The 12,495-nt window shown below is 50.2% G+C and overlaps 1 pseudogene; it reads right to left on the reverse strand.

The window, feature by feature from the left end:
* The window catches only part of LOC119315779, a 6,156-nt pseudogene extending 3,354 nt beyond the window's left edge, over positions 1–2,802 (reverse strand).
* Between the last annotated feature and the right edge of the window lie 9,693 nt (positions 2,803–12,495).

The raw sequence follows: 12,495 nt of genomic DNA on the forward strand, positions 1-12,495 counted from the left end.
GTGTTGATCTGAACTGAGTTGCCTGCGGGGCCACCTCGGGGAAACTTGAGGGTTGGTTTTACTTGTAGCTAGTCTCATCTGAGTGTGCCCTGAGAAAGAGATATGTGCAGCTCCTATCCGGATTTGTTGGCACATTCGGGCGGTGTTGCTGGATTTGTTTTAACCTGCCGAAATGTCTTGAAGAATCGGGATACCGATTCTGATCGGAATGTCTCGGGAGGAGGCCTATTCCTTCGTTGACCGTGAGAGCTTGTGATGGGCTAAGTTGGGACACCCCTGCAGGGATTTGAACTTTCGAAAGTCGTGCCCGCGGTTATGGGCAGATGGGAATTTGTTAATGTCCGGTTGTAAAAAACCTGAAGTTAACCTTAATTAAAATGCATCAACCGCGTGTGTTACCGTGATGGTCGCTTTCCGGCGGAGTCCGGGAAGTGAACACGGTGTTGGAGTTATGCTTGACGTAGGTTGTTCTAGGATCACTTCTTGATCATAGATTTCTCGAACGTGCTTTGCCTTCTCTTCTCGCTCTCTTTTGTGAATATGTTAGCCACCATATATGCTAGTGGCTTGCTACAGCTTCACCTCTTACCTTTACCTTACTCATATGCTTAAATAGTCTTAATCGCGAGGGTGCGAGATTGCTGAGCCCCCCTGGCTCACAGATACTTCCAAAACCAGCTTGCAGGTGCCGTTGAACCGTGCAGATGACGCAACCAGGCTCAGGAGGAGCTCGATGAAGATCTTGTCCCTTGTGTTGTTTTCGTTCTAGTTGATCAGTAGTGGAGCCCAGTTGGGATCGATCGGGGACCTTTGTTGCATTTGATGTTCTTCTTTTATTTTGGTTCCGTAGTCGGACCCTGATTGTATTTGGATGATGTAATGCTTTATTCATGTATTTGTGTGAAGTGGCGATTGTAAGCCAACTATGTATCTTTTTTTCCTATTGTATTACATGGGTTGTGTGAAGATTACCTCACTTGCGACATTGCTTTCAATGTGGTTATGTTTCTAAGTCGTGCTTTGACACGTGGGAGATATAGCCGTATCGAGGACGTTACAAGATGCTTTTGAAAGCAGGCTTGAGCTTAAAACGATGGACCACATTCATGAGGGATGGTTCCACGGCGTCGAGGCGGACCAAGGATTTGTGCCGCTGCGGGCTCTTCAACCGGCAAGTGTAGCCCTGGCAGACCCCCTCCGGTGGATGTGCTGTTTGGCCCGAGGGGGCAAAATCATAACAAGCAAGGTATATTTGGCCAACGCTATCATCAACAGAAATAACGGGCTCTAGCAAAGATTTTGATGGCTTCTCTAATCCTGCCCAGCTTGTTGAGAAGATGAACTCATCAACATCTATGACAGCCATCCATTGGCACGAAGCTTGCTGTGTGGCCGCGCAATGAGACAGACCAGCTTCTTGGACCTTGGTCCAAGGCCATGGCACGGTTGTGATGTTGAGCCCGGAGGATAAGCTGCGCCACTAGGCCTGCCAAGTTGTCCTCGCTGCCATTATCATAGATAAAGAACTGATCCATCCCAATCGCACTATGGTAGAGTGCCCACTCCCTGAGAAACTTGGAGATGTTGCGTCCCATTGTGCAGGCGCAAATTGAACTCTTTTGAGGAGTCACCGAAGAAGATTCAGCTTGCTGTCGACGAAAGGTTGCAAGGGAGGGCATGGGATCCTCGCCGGTGACCCCTAGTGTGACAAGAACCTTGGTGCTTCCTCCTGACTTGACAGGTGTCGGCGGCGAGGGGCAGCGAGTAACTTGCTGTACTGAGGTGATTGCCGGTGTAGTTGCCAGCATGGTATCGGCGCCGTCGCTGTAGCGATACAGGCACTGAAGGCCTTGGCGGCGGCTGATTCCCTTAGCGAAGACGAGCACGTCGCCTCCGTCCAGATGAGCCGAGTCAAACACTATCGGGTCGCTGCTCCAGTTAAGCAATGCGCGGCCCGGAGAAGGAGAAGGGGAATCTGGAGCAGCTGCGGCGGCCGAGGAGGTGGAGGAGTGGAGTAAGAGCGGCGCTTGGAGCTGCTGGAAGCTCTGCGCTGGGTCGGGAAGGCGGCAGACGTATGCGTGAAGTCCGGACGCCGGCAGCATCCCGAGCGGTCTCGCCGGGGAGGAAGCCCCGCCCTGGAAGGCGCAGATGGCGTCGCCGGTAGGCTCAGCGTCGTCCAGGATCAGGACCTCCTGGTCGGGAAGGAGGACCGCATCCGCGTTCTGCTGCGGCGGCGATTGGCTGGCGCGGAGGCGGAGGGGCAGAAGGCGCCGCGCGAGGCTGTCATCGCTGAGGCGGAAGGGCGAGTATTGGGATTGCGGGGACGGCGAAGGAGAAAAGTCGGCAGCGAACGGGAAGGGCGGGGGCGCCGGACTGTCGGCGACGAGCGGGAAGGGGGCGCCGAGGCCGAGGGGCAGCGAGAAGACCGGGCGGCCCGAGTAGGCGTTGTGGCCTCCGCTTCCGGCTAACAGCAGGAGAGCTCCGACTGAGACGCCGCCGACGATGCGGCGCAGCCGGCTGCAGCGGCGGTGTCGCGGCATATTGGATTCGGCGGGAGCACGGCGGGAGCTTGATTTCGCGGGAGAAGGAGCGTGATTTGGCGGGAGCTCGAAGGCGAAAGATTGAGATTTCGCGGGAGCAGGGAGCAGAGCTTCGATTGCTGGGTTGCGACCGAGAAGACGGTCTCGGTCGATCGATCTGGGTTTAGGGTTTTCGACCCGACCCGAACACGGATTGGTTTTTTTTCCTCCCCAGGTCAGGCTGGCGGGCCGCTGGGTCGGTTCCACTTCCCGCGTCGGTCGGATTGGGCTCCACCACGTCATTACGATCAGGCACGCTGGATTTTGCGAAACGTGCTCTCTTTTCTTTTTTTTATAATGTAATAAAACGTGTTGCCTTCTCCAATTCCACGCCGAGCCTCAGGAGAGAGTTGTTAGGGTTAGAACATGTCTAGCAGATCCCGCGAACCGGTCCTGTCCGCTATAATAACTGTCGTTTTATGGGATCCATACTATATCTCCGGTCCGAACAGATACTTCAAATCGGGCCGCCCCGAAAAAGAATTTGTGGGATCCCGCATCCGCGAGCCCAATTCCTTCATATGTGCGGATTTCATCTGATTTTGTCGAATCCCCTTTCGGTTGTCGCGAACCCACTTCCGTCGGCTTCACCTCCCACCTCCCACCCCGTCGCCGCCGCCAATCCATCCTTTGACCTCGCTGTCCTTCCTCGCGGCGCCAAAATTCAGCCGAATGGCCGCCCCTGGTGCGTTATACCATGTGTCGCTGTAGCTCTATATGCCCTGGCCTCCCACGGCCGCAACTCCTTCCGCTGCCGCTCCAATTCCTTCCGCCGCCGCTCCATGTGTTGCCTTCTAACTCCAAATCAACATCGAGCCCCCGGAGAGAGCGGTTAGGGTTAGCAAGGCGAAAAGGAGGCGATCGGGTCCTTTTGCGTTGAAGATGGCAAAGATGAAGGAGGCTATGCTAGCCAAGCATTGGGATGCAAAAGTGGCTATGGCCGAGGAGAAAGAGAAGCACAAAGAGGAGAAGTGTGAGAATAGGTGTGCCTTCGAGGAGCGCAAGCTCATCCTAGGGGAGAAAAAGAGGAAGGACAAGACGACCGCCGAGGAGGACCGGTTCATGATGATGAATTCGGAGGGCATGGGTGCAATGGAAAGAGACTTTTGGGAGACGAAAAGAATGGAGATCATGCTCTGAAGAAAGATGGAGCTTCAAAAACTTATGGACGGTGTTGGTGTTGGGTTTGGTGGGTGTTTTTCTTTCGGCAATGTTGGTGGTGGCTTTGGCATGGGTGGTGTGGTGGTGTTGGCTTCGACATGGTTGGTGGTGGTGGTGGTGCCAGCTTCCACATTGGTGGTGGTTGCTTCGGCATGGGTGATGGTGGCTTCGGCATGGGTGGTGGTGCTTCAGCAAGCCATGTCAATGGTGGTGGTGCTCACTCTCCTGTCCAAGTTCGTGAGGATGGTGGTGCGAGCTCTTCGGTTCAAGTTCATGAAGATGGTGGTGCGAGCTCTCCAGTCAATGTGAATGATGGCGATGGTGGTGCGAGCTCTCTGGTCAATGTGGATGATGGCGATAGAGGTGCTAGGGGCGATGTTGGTGGTGACGTTCTTCACAACAATGAGAATGTTGCTTGATTTATCTATGTCATTTGAGTATCTTTTGTCTTGTTTTTGTTGGGGAACATTGCAGAAAATTAAAATTTTTCCTACGGTTTCACCAAGATCCATCTATGAGTTCATCTAAGCAACGAGTTAAGGGAGAGAGTTAGCATCTACATACCACTTGTAGATCGCGTGCGGAAGCTTGCAAGGTGATGATGGAGTCGTACTCGACGTGATTCGAATCACCGATGACCAAGTGCTGAACGGACAGCACCTCCGCGTTCAACACACGTACGGGACGGGAGACGTCTCCTCCTTCTTGATCCAGCAAGGGGGAAGGAGAGGTTGAGGAAGACAGCTCCACCGGCAGCACGACGGCATGGTGATGGTGGAGAGGCAGTACTCCGACAGGGCTTCGCCAAGCACACAACAGAGGAGGAGAGGTGTTGGGGAAGGGAGGGCTGCGCCTTGGAGGGTGGTGCGGCTGCCCTCCCCTCACCCCTCTATTTATAGGGGGAAGGGAGAAGGGGGCCGGCCCCCTAGAACCCATCTAGGGGGGGTGCGGCGGCCAAGGGGAGAGGGGGAGAGGGTGGCTTGCCCCCCAAGCCAAGGGGGGCGCCCCCTCTAGGGTTCCCCCCTCAACCCTATGCGCATGGGCCCAAGGGAGGGGGTGTGGCCAGCCCACCAGGGGCTGGCTCCCTGCCCCACGCAGCCCATGTGGCCCCCCGGGAGGGGTGGCCCCTCCCGGTGGACCCCCGGAACTCTTCCGGTGGCCCCGGTACAATACGGTATGACCCCGAAACTTCCCGGTGTCCGTTTGACAACTTTCCATATATAAATCTTTACCTCCGGACCCTTCCGGAGCTCCTCGTGACGTCCAGGATCCCATCCGGGACTCCGAACAACATTCGGTAGTCACATACTAGTCTTCCTAATAACCCTAGCGTCACCGAACCTTAAGTGTGTAGACCCTACGGGTTCGGGAGACATGCAGACATGACCTAGACGCTCTCAGGTCAATAACCAACAGCGGGATCTAGATACCCATGATGGCTCCCACATGCTCCTCGATGTTGTCATCGGATGAACCACGATGTCGAGGATTCGATCAAACCCTGTATGCAATTCCCTTTGTCAATCGGTACGTTACTTGCCCGAGACTCGATCGTCGGTATCTCAATACCTTGTTCAGTCTCGTTACCGGCAAGTCACTTTACTCGTACCGTAATGCATGATCCCGTGTCCAACACCTTGGTCACATTGAGCTCATTATGATGATGCATTACCGAGTGGGCCCAGAGATACCTCTCCGTCATACGGAGTGACAAATCCCAGTCTCGATCCGTGTCAACCCAACAGATATTTTCGGAGATACCTGTAATGCACCTTTATAGTCACCCAGTTACGTTGTGACGTTTGATACACCCAAGGCACTCTTACGGTATCCGGGAGTTACACGATCTCATGGTCGAAGGAAGAGATACTTGACATTGGCAAAGCTCTAGCAAAACGAACTACACGATCTTTTATGCTATGCTTAGGATTGGGTCTTGTCCATCACATCATTCTCATAATGATGTGATCCCGTTATCAACGACATCCAATGTCCATAGTCAGGAAACCACGACTATCTGTTGATCACAACGAGCTAGTCAACTAGAGGCTCACCAGGGACATATTGTGGTCTAAGTATTCACACGTGTATTACGATTTCCGGATAATACAGTTATAGCATGAATAAAAGACATTTATCATGAACATTGAAATATAATAATACTTTTATTATTGCCTCTAGGGCATATTTCCAACAGTCTCCCACTTGCACTAGAGTCACCAATCTAGTTACATTGTGATGAATCGAACACCCATAGAGTTCTGATGTTGATCATGTTTTGCACGCGAGAGAGGTTTAGTCAGCGGATCTGCGACATTCAGATCCGTGTGCACTTTGCAAATCTCTATGTCTCCATCTTGAACATTTTCACGGATGGAGTTGAAACGACACTTGATGTGCCTGGTCTTCTTGTGAAACCTGGGCTCCTTGGCGAGGGCAATAGCTCCAGTGTTGTCACAGAAGAGTTTGATCGGCCCCGACGCATTGGGTATGACTCCTAGGTCGGTGATGAACTCCTTCACCCAAATCGCTTCATGCGCTGCCTCCGAGGCTGCCATGTACTCCGCTTCACACGTAGATCCCGCCACGACGCTCTGCTTGCAGCTGCACCAGCTTACTGCTCCACCATTCAACATATACACGTATCCGGTTTGTGACTTAGAGTCATCCAGATCTGAGTCAAAGCTAGCGTCGACGTAACCCTTTACGACGAGCTCTTCGTCTCCTCCATAAACGAGAAACATGTCCTTCGTCCTTTTCAGGTACTTCAGGATATTCTTGACCGCTGTCCAGTGTTCCTTGCCGGGATTACTTTGGTATCTTGCTACCAAACTTACGGCAAGGTTTACATCGGGTCTGGTACACAGCATGGCATACATAATAGATCCTATGGCTGAAGCATAGGGGATGACACTCATCTCTTCTTTATCTTTTGCCGTGGTCGGTGACTGAGCCGAGCTCAGTCTCACACCTTGTAACATAGGCAAGAACCCCTTCTTGGACTGATCCATTTTGAACCTCTTCAAAATCTTATCAAGGTATGTGCTTTGTGAAAGACCTATGAGGCGTCTCAATCTATCTCTATAGATCTTGATGCCTAATATATAAGCAGCTTCTTCAAGGTCCTTCATTGAAAAACACTTATTCAAGTAGGCCTTAATGCTGTCCAAAAATTCTATATTATTTCCCATCAAGAGTATGTCATCTACATATAATATGAGAAATGCTACAGAGTTCCCACTCACTTTCTTGTAAACGCAGACTTCTCCATAAGTCTGCATAAACCCAAACGCTTTGATCATCTCATCAAAGCGAATGTTCCAACTCCGAGATGCTTGCACCAGTCCATAAATGGATCGCTGGAGCTTGCATACTTTGTTAGCGTTCCGAGGATCGACAAAACCTTCCGGCTGCATCATATACAGTTCTTCCTTAAGATGCCCGTTAAGGAATGCCGTTTTGACGTCCATTTGCCATATCTCATAATCATAGTATGCGGCAATTGCTAACATGATTCGGACGGACTTCAGCTTCGCTACGGGAGAGAAAGTCTCGTCGTAGTCAATCCCTTGAACTTGTCGATAACCCTTAGCGACAAGTCGAGTCTTATAGATTGTAACATTACCATCCGCGTCCGTCTTCTTCTTAAAAATCCATTTGTTTTCTATCGCTCGCCGATCATCGGGCAAGTCTGTCAAAGTCCATACTTTGTTTTCATACATGGATTCTATCTTGGATTTCATGGCTTCAAGCCATTTGTTGGAATCCGGGCCCGCCATCGCTTCTTCATAGTTCGAAGGTTCATTGTTGTCTAACAACATGATTTCCAGGACAGGGTTGCCGTACCACTCTGGTGCGGAACGTGTCCTTGTGGACCTACGAAGTTCAGCAGTAACTTGATCCGAAGTACCTTGATCATCATCATTGTTTTCCTCTTCAGTTGGTGTGGGCATCACAGGAACGGTTTCCTGCGCTGCGCCACTTTCCCGCTCAAGAGGTAGTACTTCATCGAGTTCTACTTTCCTCCCACTTACTTCTTTCGAGAGAAACTCTTTTTCCAGAAAGCATCCGTTCTTGGCAACAAAGATCTTGCCTTCGGATCTTAAGTAGAAGGTATACCCGACAGTTTCCTTAGGGTATCCTATGAATACGCATTTTTCCGACTTGGGTTCGAGCTTTTCAGGTTGAAGTTTCTTGACATAAGCATCGCATCCCCAAACTTTTAGAAACGACAGTTTAGGTTTCTTTCCAAACCATAATTCATACGGTGTCGTCTCAACGGATTTAGACGGTGCCCTATTTAAAGTGAATGTAGCTGTCTCTAGAGCGTATCCCCAAAATGATAGCGGTAAATCGGTAAGAGACATCATAGACCGCACCATATCCAATAGGGTGCGATTACGACGTTCGGACACACCGTTTCGCTGAGGTGTTCCAGGCGGCGTGAGCTGTGAAACGATTCCACATTTCCTTAAGTGTGTACCAAATTCGTGACTTAAGTATTCTCCTCCACGATCTGATCGTAAGAATTTTATCTTTCGGTCACGTTGATTCTCTACCTCATTCTGAAATTCCTTGAACTTTTCAAAGGTCTCAGACTTGTGTTTCATTAAGTAGACATACCCATATCTACTCAAGTCATCTGTGAGAGTGAGAACATAACGATATCTTCCGCGAGCCTCAACGCTCATTGGACCGCACACATCGGTATGTATGATTTCCAACAAGTTGGTTGCTCGCTCCATTGTTCCGGAGAACGGAGTCTTGGTCATTTTTCCCAAGAGGCATTGTTCGCACGTGTCAAACGATTCATAATCAAGAGACTCTAAAAGTCCATCGGCATGGAGCTTCTTCATGCGCTTGACACCAATGTGACCAAGGCGGCAGTGCCACAAGTATGTGGGACTATCGTTATCAACTTTAAATCTTTTGGCATCTACACTATGAACATGTGTAATATTACGCTCGAGATTCATTAAGAATAAACCATTGACCATCGGAGCATGACCATAAAACATATCTCTCATATAAATCGAACAACCATTATTCTCAGACTTAAATGAGTAGCCATCTCGTATTAAACGAGATCCAGATACAATGTTCATGCTCAAACTTGGCACTAAATAACAATTATTAAGGTTCAAAACTAATCCCGTAGGTAAATGTAGAGGCAGCGTGCCGACGGCAATCACATCGACTCTGGAACCATTCCCGACGCGCATCGTCACCTCGTCCTTCGCCAGTCTCCGTTTATTCCGCAGCTCCTGCTGTGAGTTACAAATATGAGCAACGGCACCGGTATCAAATACCCAGGAGTTACTACGAGTACTGGTAAGGTACACATCAATCACATGTATATCAAATATACCTTTGGTGTTGCCGGCCTTCTTATCCGCTAAGTATTTGGGGCAGTTCCGCTTCCAGTGACCCTTCCCCTTGCAATAAAAGCACTCAGTCTCAGGCTTGGGTCCATTCTTTGACTTCTTCCCGGTAACTGGCTTACCAGGCGCGGCAACATCTTTGCCGTCCTTCTTGAAGTTCTTCTTACCCTTGCCTTTCTTGAACTTAGTGGTCTTATTGACCATCAACACTTGATGTTCTTTCTTGATTTCAGCCTCTGCTGACTTCAGCATCGAGAACACTTCAGGAATGGTCTTTTCCATTCCCTGCATGTTGTAGTTCATCACAAAGCTCTTGTAGCTTGGTGGGAGCGACTGGAGGATTCTGTCAATGACCGCCTCATCTGGGAGGTTAATGTTCAGCTGGGTCATACGGTTGTGCAACCCAGACATCTTCAGGATGTGCTCACTGACAGAACTGTTTTCCTCCATCTTACAACTGTAGAACTTGTCGGAGACATCATATCTCTCGACCCGGGCATGAGCTTGAAAAACTAGTTTCAGCTCTTCGAACATCTCATATGCTCCGTGATGCTCAAAACGCTTTTGGAGCCCCGGTTCTAAGCTGTAAAGCATGCCGCACTGAACAAGGGAGTAATCATCAGCGCGAGACTGCCAAGCATTCATAATGTCTTGGTTCTCTAGGACGGGAGCGTCACCTAGCGGTCCTTCTAGGACATATTGTTTCCTGGCAGCTATGAGGATGATCCTCAGGTTCCGGACCCAGTCCGTATAGTTGCTGCCATCATCTTTCAGCTTGGTTTTCTCTAGGAACGCGTTGAAGTTCATGTTGACATTAGCGTTGGCCATTGATCTACAAGACATATTTGCAAAGGTTTTAGACTAAGTTCATGATAATAAAGTTCTAATCAAATTATGAACTCCCACTCAGATTAGACATCCCTTTAGTCATCTAAGTGTTTACACGATCCGAGTCGACTAGGCCGTGTCCGATCATCACGTGAGACGGACTAGTCATCGTCGGTGAACATTCTCATGTTGATCGTATCTTCCATACGACTCGTGTTCGACCTTTCGGTCTCCGTGTTCCGAGGCCATGTCTGCACATGCTAGGCTCGTCAAGTTAACCCTAAGTGTTTTCGCTGTGTAAAACTGTCTTACACCCGTTGTATGTGAACGTAAGAATCCATCCAACCCGATCATCACGTGGTGCTTAGAAGCGACGAACTGTAGCAACGGTGCACAGTTAGGGGAGAACACTTCTTGAAATTTTATAAGGGATCATCTTATTTACTACCGTCGTCCTAAGTAAACAAGATGCATAAACATAATAAACATCACATGCAATTATATAGTTGTGACATGATATGGCCAATATCATATAGCTCCATTGATCTTCATCTTCGGGGCTCCATGATCATCTTGTCACCGGTTTGACACCATGATCTCCATCATCGTGTCTTCATGAAGTTGTCACGCCAACGACTACTTCTACTTCTATGACTAACGTTTAGCAATAAAGTAAAGTAGTTTACATGGCGTTATTCAATGACACGCAGGTCATACAAAAAATAAAGACAACTCCTATGGCTCCTGCCGGTTGTCATACTCATCGACATGCAAGTCGTGAATCCTATTACAAAGAACACGATCTCATACATCACAATTCATCATTCATCACAACTTCTGGCCATATCATATCACATGATCAATTGCTGCAAAAACAAGTTAGACGTCCTCTAATTGTTGTTGCATCTTTTACGTGGCTGCAATTGGGTTCTAGCAAGAACGTTTTCTTACCTACGAATCACCACAACGTGATTTTGTCAACTTCTATTTACCCTTCATAAGGGCCCTGTTCATCGATTCCGCTCCAACTAAAGTGGGAGAGACAGACACCCGCCAGCCACCTTATGCAACTAGTGCATGTCAGTCGGTGGAACCGGTCTCACGTAAGTGTACGTGTAAGGTTGGTCCGGGCCGCTTCATCCCACAATACCGTTGAGCAAAAAAAGACTAGTAGAGGCAAGTAAGATGACAAAATCCACGCCCACAACAAAATTGTGTTCTACTCGTGCAAAGAGAACTACGCATAGACCTAGCTCATGATGCCACTGTTGGGGAACGTTGCAGAAAATTAAAAATTTTCCTACGGTTTCACCAAGATCCATCTATGAGTTCATCTAAGCAACGAGTCAAGGGAGAGAGTTAGCATCTACATACCACTTGTAGATCGCGTGCGGAAGCTTGCAAGGTGATGATGGAGTCGTACTCGACGTGATTCGAATCACCGATGACCAAGTGCTGAACGGACAGCACCTCCGCGTTCAACACACGTACGGGACGGGAGACGTCTCCTCCTTCTTGATCCAGCAAGGGGGAAGGAGAGGTTGAGGAAGACAGCTCCACCGGCAGCACGATGGCGTGGTGATGGTGGAGAGGCAGTACTCCGACAGGGCTTCGCCAAGCACACAACGGAGGAGGAGAGGTGTTGGGGAGGGGAGGGCTGCGCCTTGGAGGGTGGTGCGGCTGCCCTCCCCTCACCCCTCTATTTATAGGGGGAAGGGAGAAGGGGGCCGGCCCCCTAGAACCCATCTAGGGGGGTGCGGCGGCCAAGGGGAGAGGGGGAGAGGGTGGCTTGCCCCCCAAGCCAAGGGGGGCGCCCCCTCTAGGGTTCCCCCCTCAACCCTATGCGCATGGGCCCAAGGGAGGGGGTGCGGCCAGCCCACCAGGGGCTGGCTCCCTGCCCCACGTAGCCCATGTGGCCCCCCGGGAGGGGTGGCCCCTCCCGGTGGACCCCCGGAACTCTTCCGGTGGCCCCGGTACAATACCGGTATGACCCCGAAACTTCCCGGTGTCCGTTTGACAACTTCCCATATATAAATCTTTACCTCCGGACCCTTCCGGAGCTCCTCGTGACGTATAGGATCCCATCCGGGACTCTGAACAACATTCGGTAGTCACATACTAGTCTTCCTAATAACCCTAGCGTCACCGAACCTTAAGTGTGTAGACCCTACGGGTTCGGGAGACATGCAGACATGACCTAGACGCTCTCAGGTCAATAACCAACAGCGGGATCTGGATACCCATGATGGCTCCCACATGCTCCTCGATGTTGTCATCGGATGAACCACGATGTCGAGGATTCGATCAAACCCTGTATGCAATTCCCTTTGTCAATCGGTACGTTACTTGCCCGAGACTCGATCGTCGGTATCCCAATACCTTGTTCAGTCTCGTTACCGGCAAGTCACTTTACTCGTACCGTAATGCATGATCCCGTGTCCAACACCTTGGTCACATTGAGCTCATTATGATGATGCATTACCGAGTGGGCCCAGAGATACCTCTCCGTCATACGGAGTGACAAATCCCAGTCTCGATCCGTGTCA

This window comes from Triticum dicoccoides, chromosome 6A, assembly GCF_002162155.2.
Source record: "Triticum dicoccoides isolate Atlit2015 ecotype Zavitan chromosome 6A, WEW_v2.0, whole genome shotgun sequence".
In the NCBI taxonomy this organism is placed as follows: Eukaryota; Viridiplantae; Streptophyta; class Magnoliopsida; order Poales; family Poaceae; genus Triticum; species Triticum dicoccoides.